A 15,039-nucleotide genomic window follows, 5' to 3' on the forward strand; every position below is an offset into this window, starting at 1 on the left:
GCTTATAAAGCAGTTGCATGAAATTTTACTAAAGCTTGCTTGTTGCCTTTTGGTATCATGGTCTTAAATTGATAAATATGCAAAATCTGTTTCTACTAAATAGTCCCTTATTTCCTCCCATCATCCTCTGAGAAAGATGCTCTTTATTAATAGGCTGTTCAGGCACAGTGGACCTTGGTTATTCAGGTTTTACATTTCTGAATTCATAATGCCAACCTCATCTCCTCTTTTCTCTTTAAAATATGTTAAGAGGAAGGCTTAAGTAGAATACTGTAATGTGTTTGTTGGATGTGTATGAGTACGTATGTAAATAGACTGAGATCTGTGTCTCTTGTATTCACCAGCTGCAGTGAGTTCAGCAGTTCAGTGACAGTGGGACAAGATCTGGGTGGGAAAACAGCCTTTAAGCAATAGTGGCTACATGGTTACTTGTTCTCTCTATTCTAGAGGTGGCTTAGCAGATCCACTGGATGATACAGCAAGTTTTTCCAAAAGCAGGAGCAACTTTGCACAGTTAGCAGGCGTGAATACCAAAAGACCTGTACGCTTCTTTAACAGTTGTTTGACTGAAATGCACATAACTACCAAAAACCATTGCACTCTCCTAGTAGGAATCCATTAGAAATCACAGTTCAAGAAGGTATTTAATTTAGTTTTTAGACTGTTTTATGTGTCAGTAACTATATACTTGCATATGAAAAAGAGTTGTGATTTTATGGCAGATATAACTAGGCCTTTTCTCAAACAGGCATTAATGATCTAAATCACCTCATACCACATTTTCGCTTGTTGTCTTTGTATTAAACAGGGTACATTGGCATTGATGTGTTTGTTTTAACATGTTGTTACATCTTTAGAATATAGGCATGAGAGCTGTAAAAGCTTTTTAATTGCTGAAAATCGACAATTTCATGCCTCAGGTGCCCTCAAGGGAACCAGCTGGAAGATGATGAACAGTTTTTGAATTAAAATGTTAGTTTTATTCCTTTTGCACTTATCTGTCAATAAAAATAAGTGCAACATTAAAAACCTTAATTTATTTTATATTTCTCTGTTAAGATGTATTACCTAGTTTTCAAGAAACTGAAATTATTTATTGTAATGTAAGTGGTAAAAATATATATTTTCATATGTTTTTCATATACTTATTTTCATCCCCTCTCATTTACATTGTCTTTATAACTACTGGCTCTTTCCTAATATAGTTATCTTGTGTCTGTTGCATTTTAACATGGATAAAGTGTATTGTTTTGAAAAGGTGAAACAGGTTAGTGCATAATATACAGCTGTTTCTTTACATGCTTTTAAATGTTTGTGATTTATTTTGCTATTCTTTTTTAGAGTTTGAATATGCTGATTTTCTTCTATGTAGCAGCCATTTCATCATTAGTTTATAAAAGACGTCCTACGTACCTTTTTATTAGTTCCACTTTCTTCCATGCACCTATAGACTTCTCTTTGGGAGAACTGTGATTGATGACCTGGTGTCATGGGATGGTTGCAGTCTGGATTGACACTGCACCCCCCAGTCGTGGGAGGCCCAAGGGAACCCAGCAGCCGGAGTCTGTCAGTGTCAGTGCTCTGAGGATTGCTGTTACCTGTTAGTAAATATTCAGTGTGGTTTAGATACTGTTGCTTTTCTACAAACTAAACATTTGTTTTCATATTGAACAACTACTGTTATATCCCCGAGATATACATAGTTAAATTTACATGTTTAACGGCTTTTAATGTTACAAAGTAAGACAATGTAATATTAAGATCTCGTTTTATTATACTACCTTGCTCTCTGTATCAATAGTGATGTGGTCATGGTTTACTAAAACAACAGCACTACTTAGTGATCACTTGTGATCTATGGTAATGACTGATTTCTTTGCGATTTTTGCTGTTACAAAAGATAATTGCAGGTTATTACAGCAATAATCATTTCCTAAAACAAAAGATATCTGCCTCGGAAATTGCAAAAGCAATTGCACTGAAAATTTTAAATAGTGAAGGTGCGATAGAGGGAAAGAAGTTGTACCAGTTACTTGGTATTGTACTCAGAGAAGAGGGTTACCATCACAAAAATAACTGCTTAAAAATGAACTCCTGCAGTTTGTAAGAAGGAAAGCAGGATTTTATTTTAAAAAAGACTGTTGGCCACAGGATTGGCTGTGCTGTGCTCTCTGAACCAGCTGGCACCACTTCACAGCTGCTTTGTGATACCCTCTTCAAATGGCCATTAGTAGCCGTTAATGCTAAATTCATTTGAGCAATGTCTGTTCTCTGAGACACTTCAGCTCCTTAGTGTTTTGCTAATGATGGTGCAATCTCCTAGTGTCCTAAATGAATAGCTGTTTGTGGTGCAATGTGTGGTGTGTTTTTCCTTGAAAGTGTCCTTTTTGTCAAGAAGCACAGGTCTCAAAACTGGGAAATAAAATAGGTTGGTTTTTGGAGAGCTGATACTGCCCCTCCAGGTTGTTAGGAATGACAAAGGAACAATATGAGAGATATTTAGTAGTCTTCCTCATTTATCTTGTTTTCTCTCAAAAGTCAGTGCTTGTTCCCTGTCACAGTGTTGGCTGTTACAGATCTCAGTCTGTATTACAGTTTTGTGTGGTATTTAAAAAAAAGACTGAGATTTAAAACAAACCGGAATGCTTTCTGTACTTTTGCTGGAATCATCTGCGTGTTATTCCACACGTTGTGTATATTTGTCTCTGCATCTTTTTTATGTATAGAACACACTGTGCTATTCATGGCTAGGCTTCGCGAACGAAGATTTGGGAAGGCACTATCCACATTTGCTACAGGCACGCTGATGGCTTATGAGGCCAATACGTGACAGACATATCCGATTGCAAAAGGCACAGCAGAAAGACTCCTTAGATGGTGTAATCTGCAAGACACGGTTCTTTCTGCGTTGCCTTTTCTCCTCGAGAGTGATCCTGCGTGTGTTCTCGAAGGAGACAGCTGCATTATAGATGGTGTGTCTCCAGGCCTCCCGATTTGAGGCCAGAGTAGACCAGTTATGGTGATCAATATGGCCAAGGCTGAGATGTTGTTTCAGGGAGTCCTTGTATCTTTTCTTCGGGGCTCCTCTCATGCGGCAGCCAGTGGCAAGTTCACCATAGAGCAGGATCTTAGGGAGGCGGGAGGTCTCCTTCATCCTGGAGATGTGCCCTGCCCAGCGCAGCTGTGTTCTCAGCAACATGGCCTCAATGCTTGTGACTGCTGCTTGCTCTAGAACAGATGTATTGGTCACATAATCTGACCAGTGGATGTTAAGGATTGTACGGAGTCAGCATTGATGGAAGCGTTCTAGGAGACGCAGGTGGTGGCGGTAGATGACCCATGATTCGGAACCATATAGGAGAGTAGACAACACTATGGCTTTGTAAACACCGATCTTGGTGCTTTTCTTCAAGTGTTTATTACGCCATACTCTTTTGTGGAGTTTTCCAAAAGCATTATATGCCTTAGCTAACCTGTGGTCTATCTCTCCTTCGATCTTACCATCTGAGGAGATGAGGCTACCTAGGTAATTAAACTGTTGGACTGATTTGAGCTCTGATTGGCCAATGGTGATGTGGGGATGATGGAAGACTTCTTGAGGTGCAGGTTGATGGAGGACCTCTGTCTTCTTTAAGCTGACTTCCAGCCCAAAGAGCTCAGCAGCATCTGCAAAGCAGGATGTTAAACGCTGCAGGGCTGCTTCTGTGTGGGCAACAAGGGCGGCGTCATCAGCATAAAGCAGCTCCCGGACAAGATGGTTTAAGGTCTTGGTGTGGGCCTTCAGTCGCCTTAGATTGAATAGACTTCCATCAGTACGGTATCGAATATAGACGCCATCCTGATCATCGAGGTCTGCTGTGGCCCTTTGGAGCATCATGCTAAAGAAGACGGTGAATAGGGTAGGAGCAAGAACGCAGCCTTGTTTCACACCATTCTTAATTAAAAAGTGCTCAGAAAGTGTGTTGCCATATCTGACTTGGCCGTGCTGATCCTCATGGAGTGAGATGATCATATACCTCTAACTAAAGCAGAATTACTTATAGTGTATAGTCTGAGGATACTGGAACCCCTCAGAACTGTTGAAGGGGATGGAAAGAAAACCCTGTGGTTTGGGTTTTTCAAAAAACAATAGTGCAAAACATAAGGGAGATTGAGTGGAGTTTAACGTTATGTACATGTAGACTAGTTTATCAGAGATTTAAAGAAACATGAAATAAAATCTCAAGACTTTAGGCAGATACTATGCATGTCCTGATATGTATGTAGAAATATCCAAAATATAATACTGTTTTACAGTCGTAATATGATTTCATTGGTTTATCTGTAGTTTGTCCTTTATATTAAACTTAAGAATGAATTTGCAAGACACTGTATTCGTCAGGGTATTGTCTTCAATCTTGTAAGTTAAGCTGTTATCACTTTGTAAAATCCTAGAAATGAGAGCAAGACATCATCTAGTTTATGTAATTCACTTATTGAGAAGCCTTGTTTGTAGCTTAAGTAGAAACCTCTAAAAATGGTCTTTTCTGTGTTGTAATTGACACCCACTTTTAATTTATTACAAAGAGTATTTTACCAAATGAAGGTGGAGTCTAAAGGTAACTTTTGCTGTAGTCTCATTGCCTTTCATTTGAGGAAGAAACCTTTAGCAGCATCCTGAAGTTTTAACAGGTTACTTTGCTATTCAGGTCTTCGTTTTGATCTTACCTCGGGATAGAATACTGCATCCTTCCTGAGAGAAGATGCCATTAGTTACTGGACTCACAGCTCAAAAAGCTAAAGCAGGAAATCTACGTGGCTTCAGTAGGGTCAGGAGGTCAAACTTAAAGATATTCTACCTTAATGTGCTAGAGAGATTAAAATAACCCATGTTTTGCAACATGGCAATTATTTTCCAGCAGAGAGAGGCCAAAAGAATTCCTCTGAGTTCAGTGTTTGTAAACTGAAGAGTTCCATATTTATAAAGAGGGATTTCAGTATATGAAAGTCTGTACAAACTATACCACATACACAAACTCAATGAGTTATTTATAGAACCTTAGTTTTAGAGAAATTACAATCCTTGTGTTGCACTTTACTGGAGAAGGACTTGGCCACTGGATCCTGTAAGTGCTATAGTGGAGACTGACAGCTGAATAGTCTGGAAATTGGAAGGCATGACAGCATAGCTTGGAATCAATGAGCTCTGTCTTTCAAACCCATTTAGAAGTAGTCCACAGAGACTTTCAAAACTCTGTGGTAGTTCAAAGACTCTTTTGTTGAAGGATATGTCTGATTTATGGCATAAATATTTTTTTATGTGCAAATCACTTTAAATAATATCTTAAAATTACAAAGAATTCTTTATTTGAAATAGAACTAAGAAACAAATAGATTGTGGGGAGACTCCATTACTTTGTAATGCTGTGATAACTAGATGTAACAGTCCCACTGTAGGTAAAATTGTTCCATTCCTTGAAGTAACTTGTAGCAGGCAAGTGAAGATGCTGGATTAATTGCCTGTTATCCAGGCTGAGTTTGCTTAGTTTGTATTTTAAGTTAGTTCTTTGGTGTTTTATTTATAAGCATGTCTAAGTTAATGGACTGTTTTAGTTTATATGGCAGTTGCGCTCAGAGTTTTTTGTTAGTTGGTTTGTCTGGGTGGATTTTAGATGGGTTAAAGGGGAGAGCTGACCGTTCTCTTGGCAGTTTGATGTCGTGTAGATCTGTTCGTACCTCATGGAGTGTATTGTACTGGCATCAGGGCTTATCATCATAAAACTGTTCTTTCTGTTTAATGTAGGAGTGCTGGCATGGCTGGTCTGTTCTGTGTGTACGTTTCTGGGAGGACAGTTAACACACACTGGTACTGATGGGCACGATGCCCTAGATGGGGAGTTAACCTGTTGGGAAGTAGGACTTTTTTGTAATTGTGATTATTTTTTTTTAATGATGTGTAGTGTCAGCAGATATTTGGAATTTAAATGTCTCCATTTTTGTCCAGTTCTTGGATGGTGGTTGCTCAAGGGCTGTACTGACTCTGTGGATTGAGACCATTTCACTGGCTTTGGTCTTTCTTGATTCATCATCCTGAGCAGTGGAGTCACTGAGGCTATCATTTCAAAATTGTTTCAGAGGAAGGGAAGGGGAGTAAAGGCAGAGATATCTCTTACTATAAGCAGTGTTTAGCTGTGCTCATGCAGCTGCCTGTTTTCGTTTGTGTGTTACACAAGTGTAAGTTTTGTAAGTTCTGAGTTCTGGCTGCTGTTTTCTGCAGCACTTCCTTTGCATTAATTATTGTGAGTGAAGAAACGCAGGGGAGCTGCTGGTTGAAAATTTAGACTGATTTCTAGACTAGAGCTTGGAATAAAAAGAAGGCTCTAGATTTAGGAGTGTGCATACCAGAGTCCTCTTTCTGCAGTGAGTTGGGTATTGTTACGAATGACCAATTTCTTGTGGCAAACACTCTCTTAATCCTCATGCATGTTTGATCCTGTTCTTTACATCCACTATCTAATGCATGAAAAAGGACGTGCAACTTAGAATTGGAGAAAAAGCTGTGCATTTTCTCCTTTGTTTCTTGCCTTCCTAATCTACCCTGGGGCTCTGTGGTGTTAGCAATCTTCCACTGTGTTTTTATTAAAAGTGAAAGGTTTTAATATCCAGACTTACAGATGAAGTATCTACTGACTTCTAGTCCAGTGACTATATATTTCAGAATTGACAAAAGGTGGGAATTAATTTTTTAATTGCTAGGGAATGGGAATTTCAAGGAATAGATAGTGGAAGAACACTGAAAATTAAATAACAGAATATCCCTTTAAAAAAAATTAATTAAATTTTCTTAGCTGACATAGACTGAAATTGATTCTTTGAAATCAGTCCTGATAATATGGAGATATGTATCAAGTGAGGGTGTTTTAGGAGAGGCAGAAGTGGGAAGAAGTGAGACCGACAGTGCATCCATTATATAGTGCATATGTAAACTTGTTTCTAAGTACAATAGTTTCAGTTTTCAGGGAACCCAAACAGCTCTTATCTTGCGCTTGCAGTTTGAGCCCCATGCTTCTCAAATTTCTGTTTCTTTCATCATGGAATGGATGGTCTAAGAAAAAAAAAACACTTTAGCAAATTCACCACAGTTTAACATATGCATCTGAGAAAATGTCAAGTGACAAAGTAATTAGAAAAGCATTATGTTGATGTTCGGAGAGATAGACAACAGGTTAGCTAAGGCGTATAGTGCTTTTGGAAAACTCCACAAAAGAGTATGGCGTAATAAACACTTGAAGAAAAGTACCAAGATCGGTGTTTACAAAGCCATAGTGTTGTCTACTCTCTTATATGGTTCCGAATCATGGGTCATCTACCGCCACCACCTGCGTCTCCTAGAACGCTTCCATCAACGCTGACTCCATACAATCCTTAACATCCGCTGGTCAGATTTTGTGACCAATACATCTGTTCTAGAGCAAGCAGCTGTCACAAGTATTGAGGCCATGTTACTGAGAACGCAGCTGCGATGGGCAGGGCACGTCTCCAGGATGAAGGACCACCGCCTCCCTAAGATCCTGCTCTATGGTGAACTTGCCACTGGCTGCCGCATGAGAGGAGCCCCGAAGAAAAGATACAAGGACTCCCTGAAACAACATCTCAGCCTTGGCCATATTGATCACCATAACTGGTCTACTCTGGCCTCAAATCGGGAGGCCTGGAGACACACCATCTATAACGCAGCTGTCTCCTTCGAGAACACACGCAGGATCACTCTCGAGGAGAAAAGGCAACGCAGAAAGAACCGTGTCTTGCAGATTACACCATCTAAGGAGTCTTTCTGCTGTGCCTTTTGCAATCGGATATGTCTGTCACGTATTGGCCTCATAAGCCATCAGCGTGCCTGTAGCAAAAGTGGATAGTGCCTTCCCAAATCTTCGTTCGCGAAGCCCAGCCATGATGATGATGTTGATGTTTATGTTCAGTACTGGTCAATTAGCATAATTAGTGTCTAAACAAAACAGAATCTTAGAAGAAACTTAAACTTGGGCAAACAAAAAATAGCTGATCGGTTCCTAAAGAAATTGGCTGTGACAATACAATTTTATTTGAGAATTCTTCCTGAAGATATTTTTTTCTGTCATTAAGAATTTTCCAGCTGATCTCTTTGATAGATGCCAGTTACCCCCCGTGTAGTAATGAAAAAATAGAACTGGCAATTCTGTGGTTCTTGGATCAGTTCTGTAAAACATATGAGGGAGACCAGCTTCAGCACACCTCAGAGGTCAATATTGGCTGTAAGGCACAACATTTGAACTAAAAAAGTCTTGTGCAGAAATCGACCTGCAAATATATCTTACACATAAAAGCTCTTGAGATCAGCTTGGCTGGATGGAGAGAGAGAACTATTTGATGTGATGTTCATCTGATCAGGCCTCCTTCCATGACTGCTTTGGAGTTTTGGCATGCAAAGAGTTAATATTTTAACAGCTATGTTCATTAAACAATTTTAGGTTACTTTGCATTTCAATTTTTTATTTCGAACATTTAACTCGTTTCTGCTATTTTGTGTTATATTTCACAGCTGGGTACACAAGATTTATTCTTTTAATAGTTCTGTTCTTTTGACAGTTATTCATTTATGTGGTTTCCACTGTATTTCTCACATTACTTGGCTTTTCTGCATTTTAAATAGGGAAGAGGGAAAAGTAAGATGCATTTTTGAAGAAGAAGCAGTTAATTCACCTTAACTGTAGGGGACAGTCATAATATAGATGTTATAAAGAGAATGTCAGTAAGATGAGATCAATTGATCTTGAGAAAGAATTCTGTTAGAGCCTCAAGCAAATCTTTAGCAAGAATTTTGACATTGACTGAGGTTTGCTTTTAGTTGTGTAGCACTCCTTCCTTGCGTTCTGGTGGACGGTCCCAGTCTCCAGAATTCTTTTACCCCTTCAGGTTTGAACTGTACTTCAACTTTATTAAATGCTTTCTCACTTAATATTAAAAATAAAGTTTTACACTGTATTGAATTACTTTTTCATTAAAGCGATGTGTTCCTTTCAGTTGTCAAACCTGATTTGTTATTTTTAAATATGGTGGACTGCTCTAATACTAAGGAACAGGAGGTACACAGTGAAAATGTACTCATGCTCCAGGTATTTTCATGAGCAAAATTCCTACTGATGGAATTCAAGGCAGTGTCGCTCTACAGTAGTTGTCATTGTGATCTGTAATTTCTTTTTATTATTATATTATTATGTTTTTTGTTTTATTCCTTTTTATATTACATATTTTATTATATAATTATACTCTTATTATTCTTTTTCCTTATCCAATTTGAGGGTTTCTATTTCACCTTATATTCTGACTGATGAGTTGTAACTGTATGGAGAAACCCCAGGATTGATATAGGAGATTGTATCCGAAGCTTTTTATGTCCATCCTTAGAGAAAGCTGGAAGAAGCATTTGTATGTGGATGAATCAGCAGGGAAAGACCTGAAGTGCATTATTTATACTTCAATCGCCTGAAGCTCCGTCATCAGTAACAAAAAATGTCCAAGTTGAGCCTTTGCCAGCTAAGCAATGTGCTGGAATGACCATAAGCCTGGCTCTGCCATTGCACTTTGTGGGGAGGGTTAAATGGTTAATTATTGAGTAAAATGGTGGCTAATGTTTCCATTTGATTTATTGAAGAGCACTTTGAACAGAAAGAATGAACTGGTGCTGAAAGGACTTGGGGAAAACCTGCAGGATGAACTTAAGAAAATGGTTTTGTGTTGCTTTATTGTTTCAGTTTTTTCCCCCTACCCCAGTCAGTGGACATGAATCAAACTGGTCATATATCATATTTCATATATTGCCTTTGCTAATGGCATGTGCTTGTATGGAACCAGACTGGGGCAGTGGGAGTTTTACAAGGCTCCCATGGTGCATAACTGAGTCTCAAACTCCAGAGTTCATTGCAAATGCATTTTTGAAGTGTTGTTTTGTTGGTTTTTTTTATGGTTCGATTACATTATCTACTAGTATCATTTAGTTTGCAGTCAAATTACACTTTCTTTTTTGTCTTGATCTGTTAGGCCTGATACAGCAGCCCCTCATTTGCATGGATAGAATCCTGTGGTCCAGAGCTCAGTATTTTACCAGCTATCCTAACAAAAGCTGTGTGTAAAGGCATTTGAGCTCCCAGTTTTGGTGGGTTTTTAAAACATTTTTAATAAACTGAGCTGTTAGTGTACATTCTGCAGAGAAGAGAAAGGCAGAAGGCAGCACTGGTCTGGTTGCTGTGTTTCTCCTGCTGTAGCAACCCTCATAGCAGCAGATGGCATGCTGCCCCCATGGTTGTAAATCCTCCCATACAGGGTCTGGCTGGCAGCTATCTACAAATATGCAATAAAAAGGCTCACACTTGGAAGCAGAAACATCAGACATATATCAGATGACTAAGTTAATACACATTTATATAAATATTCAGGATTGCTTGAATCGTTTTATTTGCAGAATGGATAATGGAAAATCTGCATGCTTCAGCCATGTTGAAAGGATTTCTCTGTTTGCTCGTGTGCTTGCATACAGACAGACAATGGTTAGAGACGGGTGAACAGTCTAATGAAAATGTAGAACAAGTCTTCTATATAAATAAACAAATTTTTTCATTGATTAACTCATATCCTTAAGTGTGTGCATGTAATAAAAGCAAGCTGATTACAGAAAAAGAGAATTGGCTAGGTAAGTGAATGTATCCTTATTAACCAGCCCACAGGGGCTTGCTGTCTGAAGAAAGATAGCAAAACCTTGGCAATTTCTTCCATGATGCTGTAATACACTTTTAGTGCCATAACATTTCCAGTACAAAAATAATGCATACTGTCTTTTGGAACAGACAGACCTTTGAATGAATATATATTATATATATATATATATATAAAATTTCTGTTGAATACTAGACTGGATTCTCAGGTTACAGTACAGCACTATTATTTGTCTGTCAATTGACTATCAGTACATATTTTGTTTTAATGGTGATATGACTTAGCTTTCATAGGGTCATTGTTTTGTGGCATATTGCTGGTTTGGATGCTGGCAGGGTTGTAGGAATAAATTGTCTGGGAAAGCACTGGGGTGGCTTTACTGAAGTTGTAGTCTCAGCTGCTGTTTCTGGCATTACTGTAGTGCCACTGCTGTGACTAGTGTAAAAGTGCACTGAAATCATCAAACACGTTATTTATCAGACAAAACATTGCTGGTTGGAGTGAGACTTTTCCTTTGCATTACTCTTAAAATATCAAAAACTATAAGAGTATTTATTTCCAAGTGACACTGGAGGAAATGACTACAAAGGACAGGATTCGAATTCAGAAAGATCTTCACAAGCTGAAGAAATAACCTGAAAGTTTAAAATACTGGTGAAACACCATGCTTAGGAATGAAAATTCCCTCTTAGAACTGCCACTGGGACTTCTCTGGCCAGACAGTGTGTGATAGTCTAGGCTTCCTGGAGACTAGCTTGTACCAGGGAAGTAACCCTATGTTCCCAGTATTCATGCTATCCTTTACATGAACAGAGGTATAAATAAGAAGAGTGAAGAGAGCTTGCTCTATCTCTTCCAGTGAGGTTTCAGGAAGAGTAGGTCCCTGCGTTGGTCTTGCTTATCTGGAGTTGAGGCCCACAGTGTCTGCGGCTGTCTGCCACGCAGGAGGGGGACAGTGCTGGCCAGTCTGGCTGTCCTGCTTTTCTCAAGGGAAGTGGTGAGATTTCATTTTGCTAGTCTTAATTTTGCTAGTTCCTGGGTTTTTTGACTGTGCATATCTGTTTTTGTTTTGTCCCTTTTTGTCCCTTTTTGTCCCTTTTCTCTTTTTTCCTTCCCCTTCCCTTTTCAGGACCTGTTTGGGGATCCTGTGTTTATACGTACATAGTATTCTCACTGTGTTTGACAGTGATATATATAAAATATATATTTTTGCTATAGCTTTGGCTGTTCGGTTTTTTTTCTTCCCTCTCTGGGAAGTAAGCTTTTTCGATGAGTCTTCAGCACTTGGTGGGAGCCAGCTGCCAAACTTGCTCAGTGTTACTTCAGAAAGGTGCTGTGAATGTGAGCAGGGGTAACTCAGTAGTATGAGTTGGTTTAGCACACAAGAAAATACATCATCTTTGTGGCTGAGAGTAGCAGGAATATTGTGTCAGGTGCCGAATTTTTTTATTCCATTCTGAATATTTGGCTCTGATTGGGGTTTAGCTTGAATAATGTGTCCAGTTTTTGGCACTACACTGGAAAAAAACTGCAGACAAATGGGAGAGTAGGACAGCACAAATGAATGCAGAAGACGTTGCTTTAGTTTAGCTCAGAAAATAGAATATTGAAAAGGGCAAAAATCAAGGATGTCAAGAGTTGTTTTAGAAAAGCTGATGGTCAGATGTTTTCAGCGCCCTTCAAGGGAAAGATGGGATGAAATCGTTTAATTTGTAGCAAGGAGGATTCAGGGAGTGGTTTTTAACTATGCCAGTAAGGGGGTATTTGTGCGTGTTGCCCAGATGTGATGGGGCTTTAGATTGATGCCCAGGTAGACTTAATCCATGCATCCTAATGTACAGGATAACACAGGAATCCTACTGCTCTAATCTCCTTCTTCATAATCAGACTGTTATAATTGTTCATGGTTGTTTGCTTTGGCTTAGCCAGTGAAAAGCACTTAGTAGGGATTGAGCCTTCCTGTTTGTAGTGTGTATGTCGTGTCCATCAACCACTCGTGAGGAATTTTTCTGTTATTTTGGGGATGTTCATCTTAGCTTGGCGTGTTTCAAAGCATTCATTACGGTGCATTTTAAAAGGGAAAATAATAGTATTACTAAGAGTGAAGAATTAGAAGAATTAATAGAAGATTAGAGTATCTTGAAAAGGTAGAGTTGGCAGAGAATTGACTCCTTTTCCAGCTCAAAACATGAGTTCATACCTCCTATCCATGCTAAGGAAGAGTTCATGTCCAGTTATCCAACCCCATGTGGGATTTTCACTAGATAGCCTGCAGTATAGAGACAGGCCTGGTACATCTCTGCCACATTGTGTAACCTCCCAAGGCAGCACAAAAAAGAGTTGGAGGTGCTGAGAAGGTGAGAACCTTGTTTGTGTGGGGGTAGGGCAGAGTTGGCACTGAACGGAGCAGGTTCTTCACTGAGTTCCATGCAAGTTCTTACCTTGCAAGACTTGTCATGTGGGACCTTATCCTGCTTCCAAACACCTCAGACCAGTTGCCCTTGGAGAGATAAAAAAGCACCAGGAGGGGGTCGTAGCCTTCCCTGGAGCAGTTCAATGTGCAGCGATTCCCAGCTCCCCTGGGAGAGGCTGGATCAGCAGCTGATGGCAGGGGCAGGCCTGCTGGCCTCTGACTGTCTCTAATTGGCCCTAAGAGATTGCCAGGGGTCAGTAAAACTGGTGCTGCTCTGGTAAGTCTTGCCGATTAATGTATCCCAGGCATTCAATAGAGCAAAGTTAATTACTAAAATTTCTTAAGTTCACTTAGAATCGTTAACTTGAAACAAGTTTACACTAAAGTATCTTCATAGTCTAGAGGTCCCTGACACTTGTAACAGTGTTATTTCATATCTACACAGTTACAGTGATTGTACAAAAGATGATTGCTTTGGTTGAAGACTTTTCTCTTGAGGTCCCATTAAGAGTTATTCTAATGGTGTGGCTCTTGAAAAAGGTATGCATACGTAGTTCCTTACATAGTTCCATACATACATAGTTCCATACATAGTTCCTTTGCATCTTGTGCAAAGGAACTAGAGTGTGAAGTAGGGTTTAGCGTAAGAGTCATGTCGCTTATTACACTCTTTTTTTTTGAGGCGTTGGCCGAGGTTCAGGATTTTAGCAGAGTTGTGCCCGTGCCATGTTTCCCGTCTCCAGCGTGTGGAGCTGTTGGACCGGAGTTGTCCCTGCGGCTCCCCGTCGCCAGCTCCGGACGTGGAGATCCCGTCGGGGACCAAACACAGCAGTGTTTGGGACCGAGCTCCGCTTCCAGCACAGCCTGAGCACGGATTAAGGCTGCAGTTCCGTGTTCAGCTTTTATAAGCAAAGTAATTTTTAAGAAATGTCACCCATAATCGTAACCAGAATAGTTGCATGTGCAAGGGTTGAGTTTGTTTTGTCTACTAAAAAGAATTTTTTGATTAAAATGCATTTAGTTAAACTCGTTACTGTGAAGCGAATAATGGTTCCCTGTTCAGATCTTTCTAATCCAGCAGTAGCCCTGAATGAGTTCAGAGAAGTCTGGAGGTGGGTATAATATATCCCAGGTGGCTGCAGTTTGAGGGGTCCCTCCAGAAGGGAAGATCTCTGGCAGTAGGGTGTTGCAGCAAGCCATGCTTTTAGGTAGGACAGTAGGAAATAGAAGTCTGACTCCTGTGTTGGGAAACAGCCCCATGCATACAGGGAGAGGTGCAGCCATCACTTCGCACTGGGGGTTGTCGGTCATATAGTTTGGGGAATCTGCTCTGGATTGAAATCCAGAGCAGGTGACAGGGAAGAAGGAAGTAGGAGTATGCATTAATTTTTCATAAAGAGCCTTGACAATTACAAGTTGAAGCATTATAAAGTGGGGCTGGGATGTTGCAAAGGGCACTCCTACTGTATCCTGCATGTATTTTATTTGCTTGTGTGGTCAGTATAAAGAAGTCACTGCATTAACATACAGGATTGCATCTCTATGTGTTTTTAAAGCTTTCAAATTACGGATTTGACTTATGAGGTTGATCTGCATTATCATAAAAAAGTAGCTGGAGGGTTTCAAATTTAGACTACAGTGTATTTAGAGGGGAGGAAAAAATAGTTTTCTTGCTGGATGGTGTTTGCAGTAGCTGAAAGCCAAAAGTGTGTGTAACCAGGTATTACCTCACCACTGAGCGCAACCTGGTCTTCTCACCTGGAGTGGGTGTTCTCTTAGGTTATTTTGATGTTTCTTCAGTATAAGTATATTTCTTTGATTGCATTGCCCACAGACACAGTAGCATGATCTAACAAAAAAGAAAAATATACTTAGTTGTGCAGCATGTGACCGCTTTT

The 15,039-nt window shown here is 39.7% G+C and overlaps 1 long non-coding RNA gene across 1 annotated transcript; it reads left to right on the forward strand.

Annotated features, from left to right (window-relative positions):
- Positions 1-460: 460 nt before the first annotated feature.
- Positions 461-10,640, forward strand: LOC116794320. The gene is made up of 2 exons (XR_004359753.1): positions 461-640; positions 9,318-10,640. It is a non-coding gene; the product is annotated as an uncharacterized LOC116794320 (long non-coding RNA).
- Positions 10,641-15,039: the final 4,399 nt, after the last annotated feature.

Source organism: Chiroxiphia lanceolata, chromosome 15 (genome assembly GCF_009829145.1).
Source record: "Chiroxiphia lanceolata isolate bChiLan1 chromosome 15, bChiLan1.pri, whole genome shotgun sequence".
NCBI classification, from domain to species: Eukaryota; Metazoa; Chordata; class Aves; order Passeriformes; family Pipridae; genus Chiroxiphia; species Chiroxiphia lanceolata.